The sequence below is a fragment of the Ambystoma mexicanum genome, chromosome 11 (assembly GCF_040938575.1).
Source record: "Ambystoma mexicanum isolate Mex_15411 chromosome 11, UKY_AmexF1_1, whole genome shotgun sequence".
NCBI lineage: Eukaryota > Metazoa > Chordata > Amphibia > Caudata > Ambystomatidae > Ambystoma > Ambystoma mexicanum.
Genome location: NC_090934.1, coordinates 1,189,990,100 through 1,190,005,598, shown reverse-complemented (window position 1 = coordinate 1,190,005,598; position 15,499 = coordinate 1,189,990,100). Strand labels below are relative to the sequence as shown.

Genomic DNA, 15,499 nt, shown 5'->3' with positions numbered 1-15,499 from the left:
GTCCATATATGGTGCACTTGGTGATCAGTCTGGATTTGTCCCCAGCCGCTCCACGGCCCTCAATCTGCGGCGCTTGTTTAACGTCCTTGCTCAAATCGACCCGGAGGTGCGCACGGTGGTTGCCCTACTGGACACCCAGAAAGCCTTTGACTCTGTTTCCTGGCGCATTCTTTGGGCGGTGCTTGGGAGATGCAATTTCGGTCCCCGCTTTATATCTTGGACGCAGCTGCTGTACGCCAATCCTGTTGCCACTGTATGTACCAATGGGCAATTATCCAGCCCCTTTGATATCTGCAGGGGAACCAGACAAAGCTGCCCCTTTTCTCCACTTATCTTCGCAATAGTGATGGAACGCTTCGCTGACCTGCTGCGTCAAACACCCCCACAGAGGGATCCGGCTCACTGGCCCCCCTGAAATTATTTCACTTTATACAGATGACTCCTTACTGTATATTAGAGATCTCGAATGTAATCTCAAGCCCATCATGCAAGATATTTCCCACTTTAGTTCCCTTCCTGGCCTCTGAGTTAACCGATCCAAGTCTGAACTATATCCCCTAACCAATGCTACCACAGCCCCCACGGACCTTCTGGGATTTTCATGGGTCACAACAAAGATAAAATACCGTGGGTTGGTGGTCACTAGGAGCCAAGACACGTCATTAGAACGCAACTATGAGGCATATCTACAACAACTCAAATGAAAACTATCCAGAGGGGGGAACTACCCATCACCCTGGCGGGCAAAATAGCTCTTCTCAAGATGGTGGTGCTACCGCAATTGCTGTAGCACTTCCTCAATGTCCCTCTGTGACTGGGGGCAGCGCTATTCGCTGAGCTTCAAGCCGCGGTGAACAGCTTCCTGTGGCATTCTGGAGTGGTGAACTGAAGTGGTCTATGCTGATGAGGCCTGGCTGCCCGTGACTTTGAGCTTTATTGGCTGACCGGCCAGGCCCACTACGCAATGTACTGGTCAGAGCTTTGCCCGCCACTGCCCCACGTGAAATCGAACGCCTGGCCAACAAGCCCAGGGAACTCCGCTCTCTGATTCTACCTCCTAAGTGGAGGGACACCGGTGTCCCCAACCCGGCAGCTGTCACCGCACTTGCATGTGATAGGATATGGAGGCGGACCGGCAACTCCTGCCGTTCCACAGGGAGCTGCTTCTTTGGAATCTCATCCCTGGCTTTTCCACGCTGGGGGACATGTATAAGCAAGGCTCATTCATCGACTGGTCTGACCTCCACAAACGTCTCAACGGGCACCCCTCCAGATGGTTTCAGTATGCAGGGCTGCGGCGCGCAATCAGGAGGGCATGGCCAGACTTTCCCTCACAACCTCCAGACGAACCCTTGCTTTTGTTGTTTGCCGGGACGGTGATGCCCTATGGAGCGGTGTCTGTACTATATAGGCACCTCCAAGATCGGATCAACAAACCACTCACCAAACTCCAGGAGACCAACCATATGAACTGTTTATTTCATGAGATCCCCTCTCTGTAAAGTGGTGCGCGTAAACTAGCTAGCCTATGCATGCTTCTAGCGGTACGCTGTATATTACTGTTATGGTTTAGGCCTGTTGCCCCCACTGTTGAACAAGGGCTTGGAGACGTCACTTGGGCGGACATGGAGGAGCGCTGGATCTCTCTGCAAACTAACAGGCTTTTCGCCTCGTCGAAGACATTTGGCCCCCCTTCCGCACATACTTACAGGAATTCGCTACAGAAAATGAAAGGGACTCAGTCCCACTCGACCCCCCCATGAACTATTCACCCTTAGGGGGTCCCACTAATACTATTCATGATCCATTGAAACACTGCAATAACGTAGCCTGGTTTGCTGAGATATAATATCTCTGTTGATTCTGTAAATGTATGAACATGTTCCGCCCTGTGTTGCTGCTGTTCGGATGGTTTTGTTACCTTGTCAAGCAAATAATAAAGAAATAATGGGGAGGGTCTGAGGGACCAAAGAAGGTGACCAAGTGGTTATAGACTGGGTCCACAGGGCATGAGGAGGTACCAGGGGCCCCCAATTGGTGCTCGCAAAGCTGCACTATTAATGAGACAAGGTAGATATTTTGGATAAAGCGAGAAGAATGGGGGTCAAGGACTATGAGAACTCTAAAGTGACCATCTTTCAGGACCTCTCAGCACAAACGGATACCCCCTTGCACTCATATTTGAATTGGGGGGAGAGAGATACCAATTGGTGCACAAAGAAGATATCAAGAGGGCCACAGAGGACTTAATAGGACATCATCAGGATCAACAGGGGGAAAGAGCAGGGATTGAGCCTTCCAAAAGACGTGAACTCAGAGGCCCCAAGATGGATCATGGAAGGCGCAAAACACAGGGAGGGTAGGGGGGCAGGAAATTTCAAAAGCTCAACAGCCCTCCTCCCAAACATGAAACGACCTGAAGGGATATGAGTCACCCTGATGTCAATGGATCAAACTAGGGGGCCCAAAGAGCCCAGGATGCAAGACTCTGTTGTATGGTTTAATGTTGTGCCTATGGAGGAAGTGGGGAGGAGAAACAGGAGAGGGGGGGGCAATACATATAGTTGAGAAGACCGAGTTACTGGCCGTTGCCATGTTACGATTTGAGTTGGTTCAACAGGGGGAAAACACAGGATTAGCACAGACCTGGTACCGGGGGGGAGGGACCAGATAGAGGGGGCCCACACCAGGCAGGCAATAAGGGGTAAAGGGGTCAGGCAGCTCTATAATGATACGCTATTGGGAAAGTTTAAAACAGGGTGAAAGAAAGAATAGGACAGGGACCACCACCTTGGTGGTTCGGCCATAATGCCTGGACATACGAAAACTGGAGGCTGAACGCCTCAATGGGGAAAGGGGAGGGAGGATGGGGAGAGGCAGAGGGGGAGAAGTCGACGAGATGTGGACACCTAGGGGAATTAGCAACATGAGCAGAATTCACATTGATAGAGTGGAAGGGGAAAGGATGGATATGGAGACAGGGGAGGGTGAAATGCAGTACAACTCCACTACCAAACTGGGGGAAATGTCAAACCATGGGTAGGCGCACAGAGAGAATGCGAAGAAGGGGAGATGGGTTAACTGGAAAGTTGCAGCGTTAAATATAAAGGGATTAAACTCACTGAACAAAGATCACTCATGTCGAATATGCTCCGCAAAGCCAACATAGTGCTATTCTTACAGGAAACACATTACAGGCGGGGGTAAGAGCATCCCCTCAAGGGAATAGCGGTGTGACAGACCTTCTGGGCCTCACATAAGACCAGCAAAAAAGAGGGAGTGGGGATTGTCCCATGATAACCCATGCAACTAAGGGAAGTGCAGGTTAAGAGGGGCTTTGGTGGTAGGTTGTGGTAGTCAAAGGGCGCTTAATCACCCTAGCTTCCATATACGCACCTAACACACATCAGTTGGCATTCCTGCGTAAGGTGGTCTTGGAACTTTCTAAATGGGGGGAGGGCATGCTAATGGTGGGAGGAGACTTCAACCTGATAACGGACCTGGCAGTGGACTGGTGGTTGGCAAATGGAAACAAGACCAAAGCAAAAGGAAAGCAACATGAAGCATTTGTCCAACTGCTGGAAGACCACTTCTAGGTAGATGTATGGAGGTCCAAGTTCCCCCAGGCGGGAGGATACACCTTCTTCTCACCCCCACACCACACATGCACCAGGATCGACCTCCTACTGGTCCCAAATGAGCAGGAGGCCACAATGTCATCACAAAGGTAGAAACAGTGACATGGTCGGATCATGAGATGGTTATAACAGACTGGTGGTTAGAAGAAGGGAGGAAGGAATGCCCACACTGGGAAGTGCAACAATGGCCTCCTTAAGGACCAGTATTCACGGACTTCCTCCAGACGGAAATCACCCAATACTTTGTAGTAAACGACACAGGGGAGACAAGCCCAAAGACGGTTTGGGAGGTGGCCAAGGTGACAGTGAGGGGCTTACTCATAGTGGAAGGGGCCCAAAAAAAGGAGGGAAATGGCGTTGATTGAGGGGAAGATACAGGAACAGTTGAGGGACACGAGGACGAGGCTGACGAGACCGGACCAAGACAGAGACAGTTTACTGGATACAACGCAGGACAAGAGGAAAGAATTGCACTCACCCCTGATAGGGGAAGTGGCAAAGAAGCTGAGATACACCAAACAAAAATTCTATTAAGGGGGTGACTGGGTGGGGAAACTGCTGGCAAACCGGGTCAAGGAATGTAGGGGAGACAGGAGGGTTCACTGGTTAAGGGACAAGAACGGGGTGACACTCGGTTCTGAGGACCACACCCAGACCACTTCGCAGACATCTATGAAGCAGTGTACTACCAACCGGTAAAACTTCAAGGAAGATAGATTAAGGAATATTTGGGCAGGCTCCACATCGCCCGCCTCACGACAGAGGGAAATCCATGCTCGAATAGGAAATAACACGAGAAGAGGTTAAGAGGGCAATAGGGCCACTGAAAACGGGAAAGCCATCCGGGGAGGATGGCTTCACAGCAGGCTTCTATAAGCAGTTTCAAGACACCATAGCGGGGCCCTTGGCAAAGGTCTTTAACTCCATAAAGCAGGCAGAAGCCTTCCCCCAGACTTTCTGGGAGGAGCTCATAACAGTGATCACCAAGCAATTTACCAGTGACGGGTGCCTTCCTTTAAACACTTGGGTGCACAGCATTAACACAAGAGGTGAGCCAGTCTCCTTGCCTGCCAGCAGACCCTGGGTACAAGGGAGGGGAGGTGGGGAAGAGGTTGCAACTCGTATATGTTTGTACAAGTTGGTGATATCGTTGATGGACCAGACATGCAAAAATATCAATAAAGATTTGATTTTAAAACATTTTTTTTTAAAAATCCCCCCAAAAAAACAAGTGGAAGGTTTAGTAGGGGCGACGAGAGCAGAGGATGCAGAGGGCCGGTCTCACAGATGTAACATTCGCCTGGTTGGGGTGCCAGAAGGTGAGGGGGCACAAGTGCAGAATTGTGTGTGGAAAAGTGGATTTTAGAAACACTGAAAATCGGAGGCCTCCTCAGACTCTTTACGATAGAGACTAACATGCACCAGAAACTCATAGCAATTTAAGACAGCCTTCATAGCCCAGACACCCTGTGCACTATGGGGAGAACACTTTAAGTGGTGCATACATGTCCCATGTCTTCTTAGGTCTTAGTACCATAACCCAAGAGCAAACCCAAGTGCCTTAACCCAGGACGTGTAAAGACAGAGGCCCAAACTTGCACTGCGTTTGTACATTCTATAGCTTAGTTAAGAACAAGGAATGGTAAATGTCCTGCCTCAAGCCGGCCAGCTAACCACAACAGGTCAGTTGGCAGCTTTTAGCATTGCACGGTTAATTCTCATCTGATGCAGGAAATGGCCAGTAGAGACACAAGGATCGCGTGGCCACTCTTTACATTTACAAACTGTGAGAAACCAGAGGGTGTCTCACTGTCTAGTCCACAGGGGTCTCTTGCTCAGGTGGCCAGGGTACGGCCATCGCCTTTCAATCCAGCCCCTGGTGGTGGACCTGTGCAGGAAGATGACCTGGGTGAGGGGTCCGCGGGGAGTAGGGGTGAGGCATCTAATAGTGAGACGAGGTACCCCTCCCTTTCCAATAACCCGATCCCATCCTATTTTTTAGGTTATTCCAAAATCCCAGTCCCCCCATTCCTACACAAATACGGAGCTGAGGAAGAGGTCTAAGAGGAAAAAGATTGACACTCATATGTTACACTTGACATGTCCTGTTAATATGATCAGGCAAAGTCAGGCAATTGTGTTCTCTGAAAGACACAGGGGACCCCACACTCTGGGTAAGAGTATTAATATAACAATGAATCACGGAAAGACATCCAGAGGATACAATTCAAAGGTTTGGTATCAAGGATTTTTATTAGACCTGATACAATTTAAATATATGAATCAAATCATGACGGCTAACATGACGACAGTTTTCTGTTGGAGTCCCGGGTTTTTTTAAAAAAAAGAAAAAATGTTCTAAAAAGTTCACCCCTCTACTCAAATTTCACATGGCGGGGAAATCAAATCCCCCAATCAGGTCAATCCGGTCAGGCCCAGCACCATGACCTTTTGATCTCCTTGAGAAATCCTTCCAACATCAGACATTGTGTTGCCATGGCAACCTCTTCAAACACGTTAAAATGACGGCAAAAATAACGACACGCTGCTGCCGGAATTACGTATTTTGCTGCATTTTAAATCATACACTGCAGAGAAATCAAATCTCTGTCTTGGGTGAAATTGCTTCAACTTAACTATACGAACCTGAGAGAAATTCTCTTTTTAACACATAACTCTGTGTTACCTAGGTAGCGCGCTCTAACGCAAAGTCATGTGTCAGAATGAAAGATCACATGCTCGAGCAGATGCTACTTTACCTCTCAGCGGGATAAACACAGCGTTGCCGAGCGGTTTTGTCTGCCGCAGTTTACTTCGCTCCCAGAATCCCAGTCGGCGGCCGCGATTGGAATAACATCTCCTGTTTGTTGCAGGTAAGTGAAATCGTGCTGCGTGATTTTGGCTATAGGCTGCCTTTTAACCAGGGGAGGTCCATTAATTCTTAGATCACCCAATGTCTAGGGACAATACACATTGCTACGGCAATTGGGGGTTCCAGTCATTTAATTCAATCTATGGGTTAACTCAACATGGTTCCCTCCATGAGCTGGGATCTCTATGATCTGGGGTCCCAGCCTTTCCACCCAATCCATGGGCCATTGTCTGTCCCATAAACAACTATGAGGACACTACATGGTAGAACTATTGTGACCACAATGAGTTTACACTCTATAATACTCTTGTCCATCCGAATTCATAGAGCGTTGTGATTGGTCCTCTTGTTTTCTTACTACCCAGGCACGCGAAACATATGTGTGGCCCGGCTTCATACTTCCGTGGGCGCTAGCACATCTACCCACAGTTTTGTGTCACCACTTGGACACATTAGGTAAGATTTCTTGACTTGTAACTTTAGACCTAGGTGGATGGTTCCAACCTGGCTATGTTTATAAATATATTAACATTTGACAGGGTGGAGCCTGGTTGTGAGCTCAGCAATCCCGTGTGCAGGAACCAACCCTGGGATGCTGTCAATTAGAACAAACAAGTAGACCCAGTTAAAAATGAAAGGGAGCCATGGACAGCCTTCCTCCATCAAAGCTAAGGTCAGTTACCACCTCTTTCAGTACCTTGCGGTTTGAATTCAACAAGTCCTAGCACAGAGTAAGGGTTGTCACCGAGCTTCCCGGTACCATCTTACATTAGCTCGGCTATTTTCAGGCCTAACAGTTGGGTCACTCATATATGGTTAAATTGTTAAATTGAGCATTTATGTGGCTAGCAGTTTCTGAACACCTTTGCAACAACGAAGTCAGCCGGGGTCAGTTTACATCCCCTGTCCAAACTCTAAAATTTTAAAACCTTGGTGTCGGTTTTGTTCATGACCTGGTTCCACTTGACTTTAGGACATCAATTCATGATGGTAGCACTTTTCCATTCTGACACCTAAGGTCCAACCCAGAGAGTCTCACTCTGGGTGAGAGCAGGTTGTTGTTTTTGTCTATCAATTGATTTTTTAATGATGTTACATATGTTTTTTGTATTGGTTTTAACATATCGTTTCATGTTGTCATCAAAATAAAGGGAATTCATGAATTTGTGTTTCCCTTTCCTTTCCTCTTTGTAGAATGTAAACTTTTACTCCTGATGAAGACGTCACTATAATAAAGTATATACGTCGAAACCGGTAGAGTGAAACTTGGGATGAGGTCGTGGTCGGAGACTTCTGGGACCCATCTCAACCTTTCGGCCACTGGCACTATCTATTGTGGCCCTACATATTGATCTAACATTCTTTCTATAAATAATCCTTCTGATGAATTATATGTCATGATTTTTTTATAGATTTTATATCGTACACCCATTGGTTCTTGGTATGAGTGGATTGTTGTTTTGACAAATGCATGTGGATGAATGCTTCAACGATTGAACAGTATGAATTTTATTATTTAGATGTGTTCTTAAAAAGTTTTTTCCTGCTATGTAAATTGTTGCCATAAGTGCAGATTAAATCATGATTTGATTCATCTATTTAAATTGTATCAGGTCTAATAAAAATCCTTGATACCAAACCTTTGAATTGTATCCTCTGGATGTCTTTCCATGATTAAAAGTCAGGCAATTGACTACAATTGCATAGACCTGACACACATGTGGAGCACTGGGACACACTCTGAGCAAGGTGCGACAAGGAATGAAGCAGTACTTCCAGGGCTGCGTCAAACCGACAGTCGGAAGGACGGAAGCAAGGGAGAGAGAAATCCTGAACCTCCCTCCGAGAGGTCATTACCTACCCGGGATCCTGAAGGTTGTGGATGAAAGGCCGATTGAAAGGAAAGAGAATGCTTGCATAGTGTATCCACGTTATCAGTAACCCTCCCAGGTGAATGACAGAGTTGGGGAGGGGAGACACCAGCTGTGAACTGCAAACCTTGACTCCAGGAACAGAGCAGCGAGTAGCTGCAAAGAGTTCATACAGCCGGTAAGAGAAATTAATGCCCTGAAAGACTGGTCTGTGTGAAACGAAGATTGTAGCGGCAACAAAGTGGCAAGCAAAGGTTGCGCGTAAGACGGCAATCGTGAGGAAAGTGATAAAGACTCTTGTTCATGGTTAATGGTGCAGCGTGATACCAGGTAACAAAGTGCTCATACCGAGAGAAGGGGTACAATCGAAGGTCTTTGTAATATTGCGCAGACAAGAAATACTTAGCGAAAGAAGGAAACAAGGCGTGCACCCGACTGAGGGGAGCCTGAGATTGAAAACTACAAGTATCGGCAGGCATTGCGAGAAAGTGTCATTTGGTGAAGATTTTGCTGAACTTTCTTTTTGTATGTTTGCGAAGTTATAAGGAATCAAGGAACATTTGTGTTACAAAGGGAAAAAGCAAATAAGAAGAAAGGACGAAGTGGTCATGTAGCGGTCTTAGAAAACTCTTTGCACATTCGAAAATCTTTGACAGTAGGAAAAGTAAAACAAAGGCTTGAGCCCAACAGAGGGGAGCCTAGTGAAAGAGATACAAAGCTTGGGGAAGGGAACCCCCTGAACTTTGATATAAAGGTCCGAGCCCGGCAGAGGGAGACCTGGGTGAAATTGTATTTCTGGAGAAGAAGCTGAGCCGTGATTGTGAACGGTGGTCATTTTGTTTTACTGCCAAAAAAAGGAACTTGATCGTGGTAGGCCAAGTGGGACCTGGTTCACCATCTTTTGAACTGCATTCATGTGTCTGGAGCCAGAGTGTGTCACCCAAGCCAAGTGTGGCACCTTACCACATGCTGCAAAACGTGGGGAGAGACGGTTGCTCAACCACACTGACATTTGTTTTTTATACTGATTTTCTTTTGACCCAATCCATATCCCTTCACCCATTTGTTATCTTAGAGTAAGGGCAGGTATTTGTTTTCTTTTAGCATAGGCCATTATTATTTTGACAAGACTGACCAGGAATGTTTTCTTTAGTTTATGATGGAGATTACTCACCGTTTTAGTATTAGGGCAAGCTAGGAGTTCTCGCAAAACCCCCTTTCAAAATATACAAATTAAGGTTTTCAAACTTTCAATCTTGTGTCAGTGTCTACTTGCGGCACCATGCCTTCCTTACAAAACCCAAAGTGCCATAGATTACAGTGAGAGGCACTGGCTAACGGGTAGGAAGATGTCACCTTTCAATAACAGAAGCCTCCTAGAATAGCTTACAAATGAACGCGTTTCTGTAATGTTAAAGATTTCTACCTCTGATGCAGCAGCTTCCTTTGAGACACACTCATCTCTAAACGTGAGTGACACATGGATGTTCTCTGTGTGCATGGAGACTAGAGGCGTATAGTGCAGAGTAGCCTAGCGAGAGATATGGGTTACCCGTTCTTATAAACTAAACATCACTTGTTCTATTATTTACATACCAGCAGTACCACCCGGCGTTACCCGGGTATGTTGCTGACATGCACATGGGGGTCTGATACAGCCTTGTGTATGTTTTATTGTGTCATAAATTTCTATTTTTGAGAAATCACAAAACAAATCGGCAATCTCCCGAAATCGCCTACACTAATAGCACAGAGCCGGACCCTGCTCCACCCCTGTGCAGGACGAATGGGTGGGGTTGGTCGAATTTCACTATCGCTAGTCCACTCCAGACTGGTATGTCGACCTTGTGTCCTAACTTCCTATTATTGGAAAACTCGCAAAATTGGCAATCTCCAAAAATCCAATATACTGATATCACAGGGCCGGACCCCACCCTGTGCAGGGTGAATGGGTGAGGTTGGTCAGATTTCACCATGGCCAGTGCACCCCAGACTGGTATGCCGACCTTGGGCCAAAATCTCAGACCTCTCCTCCCTCCTTCTCTGCCTGTCTCCTGTTCTCCCCAGACGAAGTTGCTAGACAAGTCCGATCTATGAAAGTCTTGTCAAAACAGGTTCACCCCTGTTCCTCTTAATCAATCAAGGACCACATTGACACCCTGGCTCCCACCCTGGCTGACTTCTAAAACCACTCATTCCCCACTGCAGTTTTCCCTTCCACCCTGAAGCGGTCCTTCCCCTCACCTGTATCTCTATCTCAATCTCCATCTGTGGTGTTCCCAGGGGTCTAACCTCTCTCCCTGGCTGTTCTACCAATACCTGGGACTTCTTGCCCACTGCATTGCCGCTCTCTGCCCCAACATTCAGTGCTATGCGGATGACAATCAACTCATATTCAGGCTCCCTTCAGCTACCTCTTCTCCTCTCATCACAGACTGTCTGCTATCCAGGAGTGGTGTGCCGCCAATGATCTCTGCCTTAATGCCGGTAAATCTGAGATTCTCCTCATCGGCACACCCGCTTCCGCCTTTCCTGTCTCTCTGGCCGGCCTCTCTTGGCCCTCTTCCTGCTCCCACCTGTGAGGCTAAAAACCTTGGAGTCGTCTTCAACTCCACACTCTCCTTCTCTCCTCACATCGCTGACGTCTCTAAGAAGTCACACTACCAGCTGCACCTCCTCAGTGGTATTCTTCCTTTCCTCACCTTCCCCCAGAAGCTCAGAGCTCTGGTTCTCTCTAGGCTGGACTACTGCAACAGCCTCTTTATAAATCTGCCTGCCTCTACTCTCCGCCCTCTGCAACTCATCCAGAACAAGACTGCAAGACTTGGGCCTCATTACAAGTTTGGAGGCAGCCATGCCCTTACTAAGGGCATGGCTGCCTCCAAACTCGGGTCCAGGTCGGTGGTCCCTGAATGGGGAAATACCAGGCCATTCCGACTTTGGAGGGCCTGGTATTTCCCCATTCAGGGAACCCGGACCCGGACCATCCCCATTCGAGCCTCCATAGGGCTCAAAGGGAATGGGGAGCATACTAAAAACGGGTCCGTTAATGACAGGCCTGTTGTTAGCATGCTGGTCCCCTCACGGGACCCGCAAAAGACGTCTGGTCTGACCAGACGTCCAGAGCGGGTCCCGCGAGGGGACCTCGTAATGAGGCGGTATGGGGTTAACAGCGCCGGCACCTTTACAGATGCCGTTAACCCCATACTGCCTCACTTGTAATGAGACCCATCTCCTTGGCCTCAAGCCCAGGGATCGTATCTCTCCAGGACTGAAATCTTTGCACTGGCTCCCAGTGGCTGCAAGGATTAAGTTCAAAACCCTACGCATTGTCCACAAGGCCATCTGGGGCCTCAATACCTTCAACTCTCTCTTCCTAAATATCTTCCTTCTTGAGCTCTTCGCTCATCCGCCTCCAACTCCCTCAGGGTCAGTCGCTTCTCCAAGCAACAAGTTGGTGGTAGATCTCTTTCTTCGGCTGGGGCCTCCCTCTGGAACAGCCTCCCTGCCGCTCTGAAAATTGATGAGAACCACCTCTGGTTCCGGAAGCACCTCAAGACCTTCCTCTTTGCCTCTGCTTTCTCTCCTCCTCTCCCCTGCTGAAACTGAAGCTGCACTGGTCACCTGGCTACCATCTGTTCTCTGGCCCAGGACCCCTCCCCGCCAGTTGCACACCTGCACTGCCCTCCTGGCAACCCTTGCACTCTGGATCTGGTTCTGTATCCCTACAGCCCCCTACCAGCACTTGACACCTGATGCCAGCACTTACCCTTGCACTTGCCACGAGCTGGCCACACTTCTTATTTATTGTTCCTATTTATTACTGGTATTCTATTTACTGCACTTCCCCTCCCCCTAACCCCACGCACTTGCACGATCGCAATGTCACATGCCCTACTAAGATCGATGTCTCTGTCTTCCCTCTGTTCCCCTCCCTTGCCTCATCGCGCCTTGAAACACTTGTGTATAGGTGCGTTATAAATGCAATATCATATCATATGCTGCCAACAGCGAACATAAAAAAAACAATTTCACCAAATATATATATAGATTCAACATGCTCTTTGCTTATATTACACTCTTTAATATGTTATACTATAGCTGCTTTTGCTTTAGCTTGTTTAATGAGGATAAGAGCCCTCAGAAGCTAGGGGATCATATTAAATGCATTCAAATGATCACTCCTTTGTCAAGTGTATATTTCAGCTCAATGAGTCAGAATGGTGTCTCTGATTAAGTCCAAGAACCATAATTTCCTGAATGTGTATCATATTGATAAGCACATGAGCCTAGGCCTGCCTGTCATTTAGTGCTGAGAGACGGTCTAGGGTGTTTTTGACATGAAAGACTGATGACCAGGGGTCTGTTGTGACAGCCTCGAAAGAGGTGGAGATAAGAGGCTCATGGTTATGCCTAATCATAGGCAATCACGACAGGTGGCACCCCGCGTAGATGTGACTTCTTAGAGATGACATGACAGTAGCATTGCTAATAATAACCTCAAGCCCCAGTCACGATAAGTGGACCAGGCAAAAATATTTTTTCTAAAAAAGCTTTTTTTTTAATAATAAAGATGTTAGGTGGGTACAGAAGATGGACCATCAGGAAATCAATATCCCTATCCATTGCGGGACTGCTGTCCATGATTGGCTCAGGCTATCACACTGTGAGGGACCAAATTAAACTTTAGAATAGCGATTGCACAATTGGAAGGTCTGTCCTTCAAATCATTTTTCACTTACTTGAAAACCCTAGCCAACAAGGTAAGCAATGTATAGGCTGCCCTTCCCGTCTCAGCTACTGTGCTCAGCACACGTGAACTTCCGTCTGCCTCATCAATCAAAATATATGAGACGAACTGCCCTTCAAATTCGCTGACATCAGCCTGGCTGAATGGGGGCGCAAGGCCATTGAGATCGAGATGCCGGGCCTAATGAAAATGCGCGAGATGTACTCCAAATCCAAGCCTTTGAAAGGGGCGCGTATTGCAGGCTGCCTCCACATGACACTGCAGACTGCTGTGCTGATCAAAACGTTGGTTGCTCTTGGTGCTGAGGTGCAGTGGTCCAGCTGCAACATTTTCTCCACTCAGGATCATGCTGCTGCAGCAATCGCCCAAACTGGGATCCCTGTGTACGCCTGGAAAGGGGAGACGGACGAATAGTACATCTGGTGCATCGATCATACTCTGTACTTCAAGGACGGCAAACCTCTCATCTCGGATGATGGTGGTGACCTGACCAACCTAGTGCACACAAAGTACCCAGAGCTGCTGAAAGAAATAAAGGGAATATCGGAGGACACCACCACTGGTGTGCACAACCTATGCAAGATGAAGGCCAACGGAACTCTGAAAGTGCTTGCTATCAACGTCAACGACTCGGTCATCAAGAGTAAATGTGACAATTTGTATGGCTGCTGTGAGTCCTTCGTTGATGGCATTAAGCATGCCATGGATGGCATGATAGCAGGCAAGGTGGCTGTGGTGGCTGGCTATGGAGACATGAGGAAGTGCTGTTCCCAGGCCCTACGAAACTTCGGTGCCAGAGTAATCATCACTGAAGTTGATCCAATCAATGCACTTCAAGCAGTAATGGAAGGCTATGAAGTTACAACCATGGATAAAGCGTGCAAGGAAGGCAATATCTTTGTCACCACCACAGGGTGCACAGGCATTATCGAAGGCAGACACTTTATAGAGATGAAAGATGATTCCATTGTCTGCAACAATGGCCACTTTCATTGCGAGATTGATGTGAAATGGTTGAATGAGAATGCAGCAAAGAAAGTTAACATTAAACCTTAGGGTGACAGATACCAGCTGAAGAATGGCCGGCACATAATCCTCCTAGCTGAAGGGCGCTTGGTGAATTTAGGTTGTGCCATGGGCCACCCAAGATTTGCCATGAGCAACTCCTTCACCAATCAAGTTCTGGCCCAGATAGAGCTTTGGACTAATACAGACACGTGTGGGTGTGCACTTCCTACCACAGAAGCTGGATGAAGCCGTAGCTGTTGCTCACCTAGACAAACTGGGCATGAAACTGACCAAATTAACAGATGACCTGGCTAAGTATTTGGGGTTGGAAAAGGACGTGCCCTTCAAGCCAGACCACTACCGATACTGACCTGCTAAATGCTGCACTGGAAAAAGCAACCTGCAGAGAAAGTACTTTCCTGTGTACTACATTTACCCTTTGAACCATGATCCTTGGAGCTGCTATGTTGAAACACTCAGTAATTAATGGGTTCCTTTCACTGAATCAAGCCTTCAATCATTTTTGCTCCAAAAGTATGTTAAAGAACCCACCTGTCTCCTTGGTGCAGTTTCAAAGCATAGTGAAGGCTAATCCTGATTCCTGATAGTTGCTCCTGCTTATTGTCCTTTCTAAAGTCCTGTTCTCACCCTGGTAAATGCTGCTTTAGATCGTTAAAAAGTAAAAAAATGTATATGTCACTTTCGTGATAAGGGGAGTCTTAAATGCCTTTGCAAGGAACTCATTGTGGCAACAGAAAGACAGACAGAAGTGATCACAGTTCAAGGGTGTTTATTAAACTGTATAGTTAGGTTGAAAAAACACCTAATCTAAACCCAAATTTGGAGCAAGCTTCGACCATCAAACAATAGTAAGACAGTCCGAGTGGCTTCTTGTCAAAATAAAAGGGCCTACACTAAAAAAAACTATTGCCAGTCCTTACGCTAAATATTCTTAAGAAATAACAAAGTGTTCAAAAATAATAAGTCAGGATGCAGTAGTCGGGGTCTGCCTTCCCCACATTTTAGGCACAGGATAAGGTAAGATTCTGGAGCGCAGCACACGCTCGAGCTTTCCCAGCACGAGCCAACAGTTCCGCGCTCAGCAATCAGGGTCTTCGGTGGTTAAGTCTTTTTTCTACAAAAAGTCTCTTGTCGCTGTGGGCCTTATGCATTCAAAATAAAAACAAAAGTTATTTTCTGCTTGTACGTTGGGTGATGCCTTTCACTCTTGCAGGCCTCTCTTCCGGGTGCAGATCCCTAGAAAGCTCCTTAATGATTGCAGGACCTCCGATAGCTATGTTTTCTTGCTTTCGAGGGACTGACAGGTTCAAAGTAACAGAATAAATGTTCAACAATCTCT

The 15,499-nt window shown here is 47.3% G+C and overlaps 1 protein-coding gene and 1 pseudogene across 25 annotated transcripts in view; one reads left to right on the top strand and one right to left on the bottom strand.

Annotated features, from left to right (window-relative positions):
- PPCDC (phosphopantothenoylcysteine decarboxylase) overlaps window positions 1-15,499 on the bottom strand; it is a 728,417-nt gene that overhangs the window by 356,411 nt on the left and 356,507 nt on the right. The window lies entirely within an intron of this gene.
- On the top strand, window positions 13,276-14,509 carry LOC138504834 (adenosylhomocysteinase B-like; annotated as a pseudogene).